This window comes from Erinaceus europaeus, chromosome 10 (genome assembly GCF_950295315.1).
Source record: "Erinaceus europaeus chromosome 10, mEriEur2.1, whole genome shotgun sequence".
NCBI lineage: Eukaryota > Metazoa > Chordata > Mammalia > Eulipotyphla > Erinaceidae > Erinaceus > Erinaceus europaeus.
Window position 1 is genome coordinate 96,165,164 of NC_080171.1, and position 15,960 is coordinate 96,181,123.

Genomic DNA, 15,960 nt, shown 5'->3' on the forward strand with positions numbered 1-15,960 from the left:
TAGTGATGAATGATGTTCTATTGAATATCCATGGAATCCACACTTAGTATTATTGGCCTAGTTTCTGAGTGATCTTGGATGTAGAAGGAGGGCACTCAGAGAAATAAAGCTCTATTAAGCAAACGAATAAATAAATGGATATAAGAGGGTAATTTTTCCTGTAGTGGTGTGCCAAATAGTATATGAAGAAGAAAATCACTGGTGGACAACTAATATGATAATCATTTCAAGTGAGAAACATCAATGAATGCTCAACTTTCTATGTAGAATGAGCAAAATAATCACATAATCCTAAAGCACCCCCAAGGAGATACTGCTCACAAAATAGTCAGACAATAGAGTCTGGATCAAATGTTGAGTTGATCAAAATGAACATCACAAATCAAAAACTGTGTCACCAAACCCGCACTATGAGGCACCTGAGAGGAAGCAATGAGAAAGCCAGTAGCACTTCTGTGGTATTCCTGCCCAAGAAGCATGATCAGGGCATGATCAGGGCATGATTATGGGGAATCACGGACAAAAGCAACTTGAGCACAATTCTGGAAAATGACTGCATTATCATCTTCATGTTCACTGAGAATGTGAGATTCAAAGCCAGGTGGAGTAACTATACTTGACTGAAGGAGAGTGGAGAGACAATAGCTCAGATGCTAGACGGGTCATCACCTGTAAGTGACATCATGGGGGCAAGTGGTGAAACCTGAATGGGGTGTCTGAATCAAGTTCTTTGTAGTATTTTCCCATATTTTTCATAATACAAAATACATATTTTAAAATTTTATTTTATTTATCCCCTTTTGTTGCCCTTGTTGTTTTATTGTTGTAGTTATTATTGATGTCGTTGTTGTTGGATAGGACAGAGAGAAATGGAGAGAGGAGGGGAAGACAGAGAGGGGGAGAGAAAGACAGACACCTGCAGACCTGCTTCACCGCCTGTGAAGGGACCTGCCTGCAGGTGGGGAGCCGGGGGCTTGAACCGGGATCCTGACGCCGGTCCTTGAGCTTAGCGCCACCTGCGCTTAACCCGCTGTGCTACAGCCCGACTCCCACAAAATATTTTTTTTGAAAAAACTAAGCTTTGGGCCCAGGTGGGAGTACACTTGGTTAAACGTACACATTACAGTGTGCAAGGGCCATGGTTTAAGCCCCTGGTCCTCCACCTGCTGTGGGAAAGCTTCACGAGTGGTGAAGCACGGCTTCATGTGTCTCTCTATCTCTTTTCCTCTCTCTATCTCCTCATCCCCTCTCAATTTCTCTTTGTCTGTCTAATAAGTAAATAAAAGTATTTTTTTTAAAAACTGTAAAATTAAATAAATAATTTGAAAAGTTTCCTCTAAAAAAATTAAACTCTAATTCCATGCAGCTCAGCTTTACAGGAAGAGGTCCCTGGATAGATGTTTCTAAGAAAAAGAAAAATCAGAAGGATTGCCTGATGACCTCATCTCTTGCCAGAGGATATAGGTTAGAGAGAGCAGCTAGAAACCAAGCAAGTGAAAAACTGGAAAATGAGCCAGTGAGATAGTTCCTCTGGAAAATGAATGTGCAGTCATGAAAGCATCACCATTGGTAGAGGACAGAACTTGCATGTCTGAGTCACGCACTTCCATTCCTGACGTTACCGCGTGCCAGAGTAGTGAGTGCTCTAGCTTCTCTTTCTTTCCCTCATGTGAAACTCCCTCTAACTCACATGGAATAAATAAAACAAATATTTTTAAAAGAAAATTAATGTAATCACAGTACTCCTCAATATGACTGAAAACACCATTTATGTTGTTATACACTAAATCCAGAATATTTACCTAACCAAAGAGTCATGATATTGCATAAGGAAGATAATGTCAGGAGAAAAAAGAAGGTGAATTGTATGGAAAGGAAATCTTTACCTTCAAAAATAGGAAGATTATAGATTGTATTTAAAACTCTAAGTCAAGAAATTAGAGTTATAAGGCCTACAAAATAGCACTCAGACAGCACTCAGCTTTGTCGTATGTGCAGCCCAGGTTTGAGCCAGGGTCCCACTGCATTGAATAAAGATTTGTTGCTGTGATCTCTCTGTCTCTGCCTCAATCTCTCTCTCTCTCTCTCTCTCTCTACCTGAAATAGTCAGCCTAGAGGGAGAAGCCCCAAATAAAGAAAAAAAGAACAGAAAGGCAGGCTGAGGAGACAGCATAATGGTTATGCAAATGATTTTTAAGCCTGCCGCTTAAAATGTACAAGAAAGAAACAAAAAGAAAGGATGGCCTTAACAAGATTTTGGATTATCAGTCAGTTTGGCAATATGAAGCTGTGGCTCTTCAGCAAGCCTTCAAGGGTTTCTTTCTTTCTTCTTCTTTTAAAAAAATATTTATTTATTTATTTATTCCCTTTTGTTGCCCTTGTTTTATTGTTGTAGTTATTGTTGTTACTGATGTCATCATTGTTGGATAGAACAGAGGGAAATGGAGAGAGGAGGGGAAGACAGCTTCACTGCCTGTGAAGCGACTCCCCTGCAGGTGGGGAGCCGGGGGCTTGAACCAGGATCCTTATGCTGGTCCCTGCACTTTATGCCACGTGCACTTAACCTGCTGCGCTACCACCCGACTCCTGAGGGTTTCTTTCTTTCTTTTGTTTGTTTCGTTTTTTCTTTTTAAGCTTTATTTAATAGAGAGACCAGAACACTGCTCTGTCATACACAGTGTCAGGAGAATGAACCCAGAGCATTATGTGTATAGGGAATACTGTACCAGCTGAGTTACCTTCCTGGCCTCTTCAGTGAGTCCTTGAGGAGCAAACTGTGGCAAACCCAACCTTTCTTTAAGGTTTGGTGACCCCCCTGAACTCCAAAATTGTTTCCCAATTTATATCTCTATATATCTCTACTGAGGCAGGGCCTGAATCCCATTAGCAGCCCATCTAGAGAAGAGGACTCACTGTCCTAACAACTCTGTGTGGTGTAAATCCACAACCCCCTTTTGCAGATAGGAAGTTCAAGACCTGGCAACATGATTTGGCTGGTCCAATGTCTCATCATCAAAAGGGAATTAAACTAGACTTGGCAACAGGTTGGCAAACACCAAGGCCAGGATCCTCTCTTTGCTTCTTCACCCCTGGGCTTTGCCACCTGCTGATGCCAGGCCTAATTAAAGCCTTGCTTGCTTCTACGATGGGGTCTGAGGTGGATGTATCATTAGACCATGAGATACTAGATGCTCCCACCATGTGTCATTATGTTTAATTACATGAGTTCAGGCTTTTGCGTGGGCTGGTGGAGACAGAGTGTCTCTGTATCTAGGTGGACAGGGAATTTCTGCAGCTCAGGACTGACATAGGTCTTCTGGGGAGGCCTCAAAACAGCCCTGGCAGCATGGGCCTGTTTCCCTGCACGTGTCAGAGAAAGCAGTCTTCTAGGCAGCTCCTCAGTGTGGGAGAAGAGGGGAGTTTGAGTGCCCGGGAGAGGTGCTTCCTTGCTGTGTAAGTCTCTCAGGATGTTCTTTTGCCAGACCATCACTGGGGCAGGAAATAGCAACCCCCCTTCACTACCACCAACAGACAGATACAAACACACACAGAGAGAAACAAAGTGTGGGACCATGTACCTGAACCTTTCTGTAAAGAACTGCTTATATGTTTACCAACTCCACCACATGCTAAACTTGGAGGACAGGTCCTAGTCCTCCCTGGGTAAGATGGTCAGTGCAAGCAACCTTTCACATGCTTGTTCAGTAAGCAGGTACTGGGTGATTTCTTGGTGTAAGATATGATTCTAGGCCTTAAGGTTATAAAATAATAAATTTTGTTCTTTAAAAAAATGTTTTATTATTATCTTTATTTATTGGGTAGAGAGTCAGAAATTTAGAGGGAAGGGGGAGATAGAGAGGAAGAGAGACAGAGAGACACCTGCAGCCCTGCTTTACCACTTGCAAAGCTTTCTCCCTGCGGGTGGGAATTGGGGGCTCAAACCCGGGTCCTTGTGCATTATAACATGTGTGCTCAACCAGGTGTGCCACCACCCAAGCCCCAATAATAAATTTTCTTATCTACAGGAGCTCATTTTCTACAGGGAAGAGGGACAGTGTGCATATAAATAAACCTATGATGTATCACATGGCAAGAGAAAACAAAACCAGAAACTTACAAATGCAAATTTCCCTGTTATGCAACCTGGGAAGCGGCACAGCGGATAAAGTGTTGGATTTTCAAGCATGAGGTCCAGCGTTCTATCCCTGGCACTGCACATGCTAAAGTTCTCTTATCCCCTTTCTTTTCTTCTCTCTTATAAATAAATGTTTTTTGTTTTGATGCCAGGTGGTGGTGTACCCAGTAAATGTTGCATATGATAGTGTACAAGGACCTGAGTTCAAACCCTTATTCCCACTTGAAAGAAGGAGGTTTCACAAGTGGTGAAGCTATGCTATCAGTGTCTCTCCCTCCCCTCTTTCTGTTTCTCCTTCCTTCTCAATTTCTTTTTATGAAAAATAAATAAAACTTTGTAAAAATAAAAATGAATTTTAAAAGTTTCTTAATGTCCTGTGTTAGTCTGGAAATACTAGGTTATGCTGTCACAATAAATAATTCCCAAATCTTAATAACTTTCAATAACAAAGATGTTTCTCATTCTCTATATACAGTAAGGGATGATTAGAAAAAGCTGTATTCTTGCAATTTCTCAGGAAGCAAGGCTGATGGTCATATCACCATCTTAAGATGCTATGTGCATCTGGAGGACCAAGGTCCATTATACAGAAGGGAAGGTAGCATGAAAACGTATGTATTGGCTCTTAGATTCCATTTGAAATGACAAGTGTCACTTCTGCTCATGTTTCATTGGCTAAAGCAAATCATATGTCCCTGTTCAATTTCAAAGAGGAAGTCAAGTGTAGATGTGTGCTCAAGACAGAACTGAAATGTTGGTGAGCATTGTTAATATCAACCACTTTCTCCCTCTCATTTCAATCTCTCCATCTGGAAGTTATGTTATAATGCACAAGGATCTGGGTTCAAGTCCTCACCAGCAAGTGGAAAGCTTCATGAGCAGTGAAACAGTGCTACAGATTTCTCTCCTCCTCCTCCTCCTCCTCCTCTTCCTCCTCTTTTCCCTCCTCCTTTCTATCTCCCCCTTTCCTCTCAGTTTCTCTCTATCTCTATCTAATAATAAATGGAAAGTTCTAACATCAAGTGGCTGTATTCACAAAGAAAACAGTTTCAAAATCAACAATCTAAGCTAATAAATTTATAGTTCAAAAAAAATAGACAAAGCAGAGCATATTACAACCAAAGCAAATAGACAAAAATAGAAACTGACTAATCAAAACAGGGGGGAAAAACCAGTAGATAAAATAAATTAAATCATAAAATGGGTTTTTTGAAAATATCAACAAAGATTGCAATTCTCTAGCCAGATTGATGGGGGGGAGACACACTTACTTATATAAAAAAGAAAGAGGGGACATCCTTATGAATCCTAGGAGTGTTAAAAAAGTAATCCATAGGGAGTCAGGCAGTAGCGCAGCAGGTTAAGTGCACATGGTGCAAAGTACAAGGACCCCAGTTCAAGCCCCCGGCTCCCCACTTACAGGGGCGTCTCGTCACAGGCGGTGAAGCAGGTCTGCATGTGTCTATCTTTCTCTACCACCCCCATCCTCCCCTCCTCTCTCCATTTCTCTCCATCCTATCCAACAACAACAACAATAATAACTACATCAATAAAACAACAAGGGCAACAAAAGGGAATAAATAAATAAATATTAAACAAAATTTTAAAAAAGATAATCCATAAAACTGACAATTTAGGGGAAATGTATAAATTCTTTAAAAGACACAGGCTGTCAAAGTTCATTCCAGAAGAAAGAGATAGCCTGAATAACCCCATACATAGTGAGAAATATAAATTCGTAGCTACAAAACTTTCCAGTGAAAAACTTTCTAGGCCCAGATGGCTTAACTGGTAAACATTCCAAGTTAAATCCATGTAAGAAAAAAACCTAATGTGGATTCTACATAAAATTTAAAAAGAGAAAGAACACATCTCCCAACAAGTTCTATGAGTTTGGAAGATAAATACAAAAATTCTTTCAAAAGATTAGAAAATATTGTATAAAAAAGGACAAGATGTCAGGACCACATGGGTTTTATCTCAGGAATGCAAGGTTGGAGCAACATTTTAAAAAATCAATGTAATTCACTATATCAACAGAAAGAAACACCATATGATCATCTTAATAGATGCAGAAAAACATTTGACAAAAATTGAAATCCACTTATGATGAAAAAAAAAAAAAAGATATTTTCTACCAAGCAAGGGTAGAAGGGAACTTTCACAATCTCATAAACAAAAGACCTACAGCTAACACAGTAGATCAGAATCCATGCAGGTTTCTCCACCACCAAGTATCAGTTCAGCCAAACAAGTTAACAAGTGGCAGTGCTGGAGAGATAGCATAGAGGTTATGCAAAAAGACTTTCACATCTGAGGCTCTGAGGTCCCAGGTTCAATCCCTGGTACCACCAAAATAATTAAAAAAACATGATCTGGTTAAAAAAAAAAAAAGCATTGTGTAATTTGTGGCCTGGGAGGTGGCACAGTGAGTAAAGTGTTGGACTCTGAAGCATGAGGTCCCTAGTCCATTTCCTAGTATCATGTGTGCCAGAGAAATACTCTGGTTCATTTTTACCTCTTATAAATAAATCTTCTAAAATATAAATAAGTGACAAACAACAAGAATAAAACAGTTTAGTGGTTCCGAGTTCGATCCCCAGAAGCACATGTGCCAGAGTGATATCTGGTTCTTTCTCTCTCTTCCTGTCTTTCTCATAAATAAATAAAATCTTTTAAAAAAAGAAGAAAACAGTTTATTCATACTTGTTCATTTCTACATAACTCTCTATGTAGAAAAGCTCTCAAAAAGTGACTAAAGAGTTCATGGAGGTAATGAGTCAGTTTTGCTGGGGTTCAGGATAAAGGGACAATGTGCAAAAACCACTAGTATTCCTATATACTAGTGAAGAAATAAAATTAAAAGAGCAACACCATTTACAATAGCATATAAATCGAATGAAATCAGGGGTAGGGTGGTGGCATACCTGGTTGAGCACACATATTACCATGCCCAAGGACCCAGGTTCAAGCTCACGCTCCTTACTTGCAGGTGGAAGCTTCAGGAGAAATAAAACAGTGCTGTCTTTCTCTCTCCCTATCTCTCCTACCCTCTCAACTTCTCCCTATATTGTCAAATTAAAAAACAACAATAAAAATAAATTTTAAAAATGTAAAAATGAAATTGTATTTGTACACTTAAAACCAAAAATGCCTACCCAGAGAAATCTTAATGGAGATGACCAGTGACAGTGGTGAGAGGGATCTGTTAGAGGTCTAGGTCCATCACATCTGTATGGGAATCCCAGGGCTCCCTGACTAGGGCCCAAGGTGTTGTGGTGGCCTGGGAGTGACTAAAGAGTTATCATTAAAGTGTGCCAGTGTCTTGCCCTTATTCAGCTTTTGTAGTCCTTACTTTGTTTGACAAGTTTAGCTTCGGAGTAGTTGAGGGACATGCAATAGAAGGTAGGTGAGGAGGGTATCTATCTAGGTCTAAGTAGAAACTACTTCATTAGGTACTTTATGATGTCTTTTTATGTCTTTCTGCTTGCTTGCTACATTTATTGACTCACTGCAAACTACTGTGTACTTTTGCTTTAAGGTCTATATTTCTCTCCCAGCTTCTGGATATATGTACTTATGGCCCATCTCATGGACCCTGATCTATATCTAGGTTTTGAGGTTTGTTAACAAGTGTGCCACCCAAAATGAATTTAAGGACTCCTGTGAGCTAGGAAAGGTCTCACCAGAGTGATGAAGCTGATGGGTTCACATTCCACGCCTGACATCTCTGGATATAGTCTGAAGTGAAACAGGTGGTACTGGTTGCATTGATTGGGATGAGATCAGCAGGCACAGTACCAGTTGGTATTAATTGGGAGAAGTATGCATAAAAGTGAGCCTTTTTAAAAAACACTTCTTTAAAAAATGAAGCAGCCCAGGAGTTATGCAGTGGCTAAAGCACCGGACTTGTAAACAATAGGTTCCAAGTTCAAACCTTGGCATCACATACACCAGAGCAGTGCTCTGGGTTTTTTGCCCCTCCCCATGAATAAATAACAAAACAGAAAGAACAATGAAGTTGGAAGACCCACTCCACCTTATTTCAAAATTTATTAGAAGCCACAATACACCTGAAACTAATGTTGTGTGTCAACTTGCGCCTCACAAAAGCTACACGAAGAAAGGCAACGTGAGCCAATGTGAGCATCCATTTAGATCTATGGTTTAATGCAGCAGACTAGAGAGGCCAGAAACAGGCCCACATACATATTATCAACTGATTTTTTTGTAAACAAAGGAACCAAAGTGATTTAATGGGAAATAAAAAATAAAAAGGAAGAGTCTTTTCAACAAATGGCACTAAAACAATCAAACATCCATATAAAAAAATAAGGAATCTAATGATACTTCTCATGATATACAACAATTAATCTAAAATCAACCATGGACTTGTAAGACAGAGTATTATAAAACTTCTAGAATGTAGCATAGGAAAAAAAGCTTTGTGATATTGATAGATGAATGTTTCTTAGACAGAATGCAAAAAGCATAAAGTATAAAAGATAAAAAACGATGGATATTTTTCCAAATTAAAAACATCAGCCTTATGAAAGTCACTGTTAAGAAAATGAGAATAGAAAAAACAAAACAAAAGATAGAAGAAAATACATAATAAGAGCTGGTATCCAGAATTGAACAAGAAGTTATAATTTAATAATAAGACAAACAGCCCAATAATAAAATGGGCAACAGCTTTGAAGAGACAATTCTCCAAAGAAGACATATGGGTGGCAACTAAGTGCATGAAATGCTCAGCGTGAAGTGCTCAGTATCATCATTCATTAGGTAAATGCAAATTAAAGTCACAGTGTCACAGCACTACACACCTACAGAATGACTAAATTTTTAAATACTGACAACAAATAGCAATTAAATTGTTTCAGCAATTAAACACAGAACCACTGAAACACAGGACAGCATGGATAACATTTCAAAGGCATTGTGCTATTTAATGTCAGACATAAAAGGCTCACACTACATGGCTCCATTTATATAACACTGTACACAACCCACAATATGAGCTGAAACCAGATGGTGGTTGCAGGAACTGGGAGCCTGGGAGAGGACTGACTAGAAGGGAGTACAAAGGCATTTACAGAGTAGTGGAAATGTTCTGGACTTTGCTCATGGAGTGGGTACAAGACTATTGAGTTTTCAAGATTTAAATTCTATGCTCAGGGTACATTTATCACATATAAAGTACATCTCAACAAACCTGATATTCAAATGCCTCAGAGAAAAATAATGTCTATGTGTGTTTAAATACATGTATGCACACAAACACGCTTACCACATAGATGTGTATTTAATTCTTTCACTTCCTATTTCTTTTTTTTTGCCTCCAGGGTTATTTTTTCAATATTTATTTTTATTTATTTCCCCTTTTTTCATTGTCCTGTTTTATTATTATTATTATTGTAGTTATTGTTGTTGATGTCATCGTTGTTAGATAGAACAGAGAGAAATGGAGAGAGGAGGGGAAAACAGAGAGTGAGAGAGAAAGATAGACACCTACAGACCTGCCTCACCGCCTGTGAAGTGACTTCCCTGCATGTGGGGAGCCAGGGGATCGAACCAGGATCCTTACGCCAGTCCTTGCACTTCACAACTTGTGCACTTAACCTGCTGCACTATTGCCCGACTCCCAACCTCCAGGGTTATTGCTGGGACTCGGTACCTGCACTACGAATCCACTGCTCCTGGAGGCTATTTTTCCCCTTTCGTTGCCTTTGTTGTTTATCGTTGTTGTTATTGTTGTTGTTATTGCTATCATTGTTGTTGGATAGGACAGAGAGAAATTGAGAGAGGAGGAGAGAAAGATAGATACCTGCAGACCTGCTTCACTGCTTGTGAAGTGACCCCCCTTTAGGTGGGGAGCTGGGGGCTCCAACCAGGATCCTTACAAGGGTCCTTGCGCTTGGTGCCATGTGCACTTAACCCGCTGTGCTACTGCCCAAAAGGAATTTTGGTCCATACTCTCAGAAGGGGAGAAATGTTAAGGGAAGATGACTAGAGAGCTCTGAAACCTAATTCCATCAGGACTCAGAGAGAAGAGGAAAAAAGGAAAGACATTTAGAAGTAATAACTGGTGGAACTATGACTTGGGATTGAAGAGAAGGCAGGATCATAGGAAAAAATGGGGAAATATATATAGATAGAGGTCTCTGAGTGCCTGTTTATTGAACAGTTTGCATTATATCATACTGCCTTTCAGCCACCAAGTTGCAGATGCTACCATGATGCCATCATGACCTCCCTAGACAGACAATCTCACTAATGTGTCCCAGAACCACACCTCTTCAGAACCCTACTCCACTACAGAAAGATAGAAACAGGCTGGGAATGTGGATCAACCTGCCAACGTCCATGTTAAATGGAGAAGCAAATACAGAAGCCAGAACTCCTCCCTTCTGCACCCCAAAAAGAATTTTAGTTCATATTTCCAGGAAGGGATAAAGAATTAGGGAATCTTCCAATAGAGGGAATGGGACACAGAACTCTGATGTTGGGCACTATGTGGAATTGTACCCCTGTTATCTTACAATCTTGTTCATCATTATTAAATCACTAATAAAAATGTACATGTATATAAATATAGATAAAAATTTAGTTATAGAAATAATAGACACTTTATATCTATGACCTTGGGAGAATCACTGCAGTTTCCAGTGGAGGGAATAGTGACACCAAACTCTGGTGATGGGAATGATGTGGAATTGTACCCCACGTTATTTTGTAATTTTGTAAGTGACTAATAAAAATAAAATAAAGGCCACAGGGATTAGTGGACTTGTAGTGCCAGCATTGAGCTCCAGCAATAAGCACGGTGTGTGTGTGGGGGAAGCTCAGATGTGCTTGTAAGTCCAGAGCTCTAGTCATTGCAACACATCTGAGCTCCCCCCACCCCCCACCCCCACTGGGGTTATTGCCGGAGCTCAATGCTGGCACTACAGATCCACTAATCCCTGTGGCCTTTATTTTATTTTTATTAGTCATTTACAAAATTACAAAATAACATGGGGTATAATTCCACACTATTCCCATCACCAGAGTTTTGTGTCACCATTCCCTCCACTAGAAACTGCAGTGATTCTCCCAAGGTCATAGATATGGAGTGTCCATTATTTCTATAACTATCTTTTTATCTATATCTATATATATGTACATTTTTAAGTTTGAACCCCAGGATCACATGTGACAGAGTAGTGTTCTAGTTCTCTCTCTTCCCTCTATCATAAATCTATTTTTTTTAATAATGAAAACAACTGGGCCAGACAGACAGACCACTCAGCAGTGGTATCACATATTTGTGAGGTCATGGGTTCATTTCCTGGCACCACATTAAGCAATATTAAGAAACAGATATGTTTGACAGCATTTCAAAACACAAGTCAGGGCTAGGAAAGTGACTCCGCATCAGTGTATATATTATGCATGTATATGGCCCTAGGTTCAATTCCCAACACTGCTTAACAGCCTCTATTAAAAAAAAAAAAAAGGGAGAGAAAGAAGGAAGGAAGGAAGATAAAAGAAAAGAAAATAGAAAAGAAGAGTGGTTCGCTCGGAATGGTGTTGCTGTGCAGACACGTTGAATAGCCGAAGGATAAACCCTGGTAGCAAAATAAAAATAAAACAACGGTAATAATTAGAAGAAGAAGTAATAGCCTGGGGGCCAGGCAGTAGCTCAGTGGGTTGAAAGCACATTGCGAGAAGTGCAAGGACCAGTGCAAAGATCCCAGTTCAAGCCCCCGACTCCCTATCTGTAGGTGGGGGGTCACTTCACAAGCGGTGAAGCAGGTCTGCATGTGTCTATCTTTCTCTCCCCCTCTCTGTCTTCCCCTCCTCTCTTGATTTTTCTCTGCCCTATCCAACAACAATGACAGCAGCAACAACAATGATAAACAAGGGCAGCAAAAGGGGAAAAATAGCCTCCAGGAGCAGTGGATTCATAGTGCAGGCAGGCACCAAGCCCCAGCAATAACCATGGAGGCAAATAATAATAATAATAATATGCCTATAAGTGCCCTGAAGTGAATCATCTGCAATCATCTGACTATTGCTCAGTCAACTTTTGAAAAATCAGTCCAAACCACATGGCAGTGGAAGTGTCAGTACTTAAGTTCTGTGGTTTTCAGAGTACAGGGGCTTTCTCTCGAGCAGTACTGGCATCTAAGTGAGGCCCAGGGCCAGTGTGTGGGCTTGTGCAGAGGGGACCTTGGGCAGAAAGGATGAGGAACTGTGGCTTCCCCCACCCACAGAGCTCAAAAGGTAGAGAAGATTCTGGAAGAACAGAAGAGTTCTGCTCTTGCCTGGGGAATGTGTGTATTACTCAAGTGTGCAGGATTACCCAGTCTTTCAGAGGAGGGGCTCTCTCTGGAGAGACAAAGATGCTTTGGACTTTGACTTGATCCCCGTCTGTGGAGGGAAATTCAACCCTGTGCCAGGTACTTAGTACTTACTATTCCATTCAACTTTCCCAAGGAGACCTTACTATACAGACAATACCAGCAGCTCACCTAGGTTACAGACCAGGTTAGGCACCAGACTCAGAATTTGAACACTGGTCTCATGATTCAATATAAAAGTGTGGTTCTACCAAGTTGCCGTGGGGTCTCCCTTGAGTCAAGGACAGAGGACCAACTAAGGTCAACTCTAATGGAACTCTGAGGGGAATTATTTTTTTCTTCTCTTTTTGGTTGGTTCTGGAAAGTCCCACCATCTTTTGTAGAATTGTTTCCCAGTATCCTTATCTGGAGTTTATACAGAGGGCAGCCAAAGGCAGGGCTTGACTTGGAGGTTTGAGAAGAAGGAGGACGACTCAGGGCAAAGAACAGAGGGGGGAGGTCCACCCTTTGTGGCCCTCCCAGCATGGGGCCTACAGGAGTGAGTCTGGACTCATCAGTCTGCCACTGTCCTGGGCAGGGATCTGGCAGGTTATAGCTGAGATGTGTTGGTAAAGAGGCATGAAAGGATGCTTAAAGAGTAGCATAATGGTTATGCTAAAGACTTTCATGCCAGAGGCTCCACCAAGGTCCCAAGTTCAATCCCTGGCACCACCATAAGCTAAAGCTGAGCAGTACTCTGGTATTTATCTACCTCTCACTGAAGTAGAATATGAAAGGAAAGAAAGAAACAAAGAAAGAAAGGAAGAGAGGGAGGGAGGGAGGGAGGGAGGGAGGAAGGAAGGAATCAGAAGTTACTCAGCAAGATTCCTCTCTTACCACCACCAGAGTCCTTCCCCATTCCGCAGTTATCTCAAATCCCCAAATAGTCAATCTTTCTGCAAGGAGTGCAAGCCCCCTGATACTTCACCCCTCCCCACACAAGAATTCTTAGCCTTCTTGAGAACTCCACTAAATGGATTTCCTTTTCCCTCCCTTTCTCTTCCCCTCCAGCTGGGGGCTGGGCTGGGCTGCAGATGGTGGGGTGGTGGTAAGGCTCTCCCCCATACTACTTCTCCACTCCCCCCCTCAAGTCACACCCAGGTCTGCATTCTTCCATCCTTAATGCCTCTTCTGGGAACCCAGCTCTCAGAAACCTGAGCCTACTGATGGAGGCTGAGGAGGGGGGACTTGGCTTCTATCTTCCTTGGAAACAAAGTTCAGGCCTCCCACCCCTTTCAGCTGCTCTGACCTTCCAGGTTCTGAATGAAGAGTGCTGGTGCACATTAGACCCCCCAAGGAGACAGAGCTGGAGAAGAGAGGGGCTGTGGGGGTCTGTAAAGGTGGGGGGATTTTTGCCCCACTTACCTGGTGCAAAAGCTGGGAAACCTTCCCTGACTTCTTAGGCTTCCAGAATAACAGGGCAGTTGCTAGCAAGATCCAAGGTCACAGAGTCAGCAAGTGAAAGGTTGGGGTTCAAATCCAAGTTGGTCCCATAGCACCACTGCCTCCAAGTATACATGTGCCAGGCTAAGTTGGCAAGGTGTCCTACGCACACACCTTCCCCTGGTTAACTGAGAAAATCTTCTCTTTGTTGGACTTACTCATTCTGTGGATGTGAACCCCCACCCCCTACCCCACTGAACTCTTAACAGGGCTCATTTAGGCAGGAAAGTTTCATTAGAAATTTACTTGTCGGGAGTCGGGTGGTAGCGCAGCGGGTTAAGCGCAGGTGGCACTAAGCACAAGGACCAGCGGAAGGATCCCGGTTCGAGACCCCGGCTCCCCACCTGCAGGGGAGTCACTTCACAGGTGGTGAAGCAGCTCTGCAGGTGTCTGTCTTTCTCTCCCCCTCTCTGTCTTCCCCTCCTCTCTCCATTTCTCTCTGTCCTATCCAACAACAATGACATCAATAATAACTACAACAACAAAATAAGGGCAACAAAATAAATAATTAATTAATTAAATAAATAAAAAGGAAAAAATTAAAAAAAAAAAAGAAAAAAAAAGAAATTTACTTGTCCTGGGGACAGAGACAGCTCACCAGGTAGGCTGCCTGAGTTGTCAGTTTTGAGACCCACTTTCAAGTCTTGGCATTCTCCATGAGAGGTATTATGGCAAAAAAAGGGAAGCTTCCACATTGTGTTGTCTCCCTTCTCTCTGTCTCTCTACCTGGATAAAAATAAAAGTGACTCCTAGTGGTGAAATCACATTGTGCAAGGTTCCCTGCATCCATAAAAAAAACCATTTGTCCCAAAGTAAAAACCCTGTGGTGAGGGGAGGGTGGACATTCAGCTTCCCGGGTTGGCTGGGGGGGGTGGGGGGGTGGGGGTGGAATGGGACACAGTCTTTTGGTGGTGGAAACGGTGTTTATGTACACTCCTATTAATTTGTAGTCATATAAATCACTAATTAATACGAGAGGGGAAAATTGATTGTATGTCTCAAACTTTTTAAAACACAGATTGAGTCTTTTTAATACATAGACTGAGTCTTTGATATGTGGACTCTCTCAAAAGCCTAGAGCAGGGAGAATAGAAGCAACTGGTGGCACAGCTATATACAAGATGCTGGGTATTATACAGCAAACCCTAACAAAGGGACTTTTCAACCCAATTACCAAATACCAAAATTAGTTAACCCAATTACCAAATAATGTGATGATAACAATAACTATCCATTGTCTTCTTGAACCCTAAGACAGCAGGAACCTCACATTTCTACTATAGAGCCTATATTTCCCCCAGTCCTGGAACCTTGGGGTGGGGCCCACTTTCCTGCATGCTTCTCTCAATTCATATCAAATAATATTACATCCACCAATCCCAACCTAATCAACACAATGAGTGCCACCTCAGCATGCTTCACTTCAGACTGTGTCCAGAGACTTCAGGTGTGGAATGACAACGCTTCAGCTTCATTACTCGGGTGAGACTTTCCTTTCATAGTATTCTCTAATCCCATTCCAGGTGGTTCACTTCCTAAGAAAGTCCCAAAACCTAGATATAGACCAGGTCCCCTGAGATAGAGCATATGTTCACAGGTATCCATAAACCAGGGCAAAATATATACCTGAAAGCAGAAGTACACAAGAGTCTGCAGTGAGTAACCCCCAACACTTCATCTGCATTATTCCAGCCTTTAGGTCCATAATTGTTCAACAATTTGTTTGGCTTTGTATGTTAACTCTCTTTTCAGCCACCAGGTTCCAGAGGCCAGCAGGATGCCGACCAGACTTCCCTGGACTGATGACCCCACCAATGTGTCCTGGAGCTCCGATTCCCCAGAGACCCACCTTACTAGGGAAAGAGAGAGGCAGACTGGGAGTATGGACCAACCAGTCAACGCCCGTGTTCAGCAGGAAAGCAATTACAGAAGCCAGACCTTCCACCTTCTGCAACCCACAATGACCCTGGGTCCATACTTTCAGAGGGATAGAGA

The 15,960-nt window shown here is 41.7% G+C and overlaps 1 long non-coding RNA gene across 1 annotated transcript in view; it reads left to right on the top strand.

Moving 5' to 3' along the window:
* The window catches only part of LOC132540770 (uncharacterized), a 77,443-nt gene extending 61,483 nt beyond the window's left edge, over window positions 1-15,960 (top strand). The window contains exon 3 of the long non-coding RNA XR_009551914.1: window positions 15,718-15,960. This is a non-coding gene — a long non-coding RNA (uncharacterized LOC132540770). The remainder of the gene's footprint in view (window positions 1-15,717) is intronic.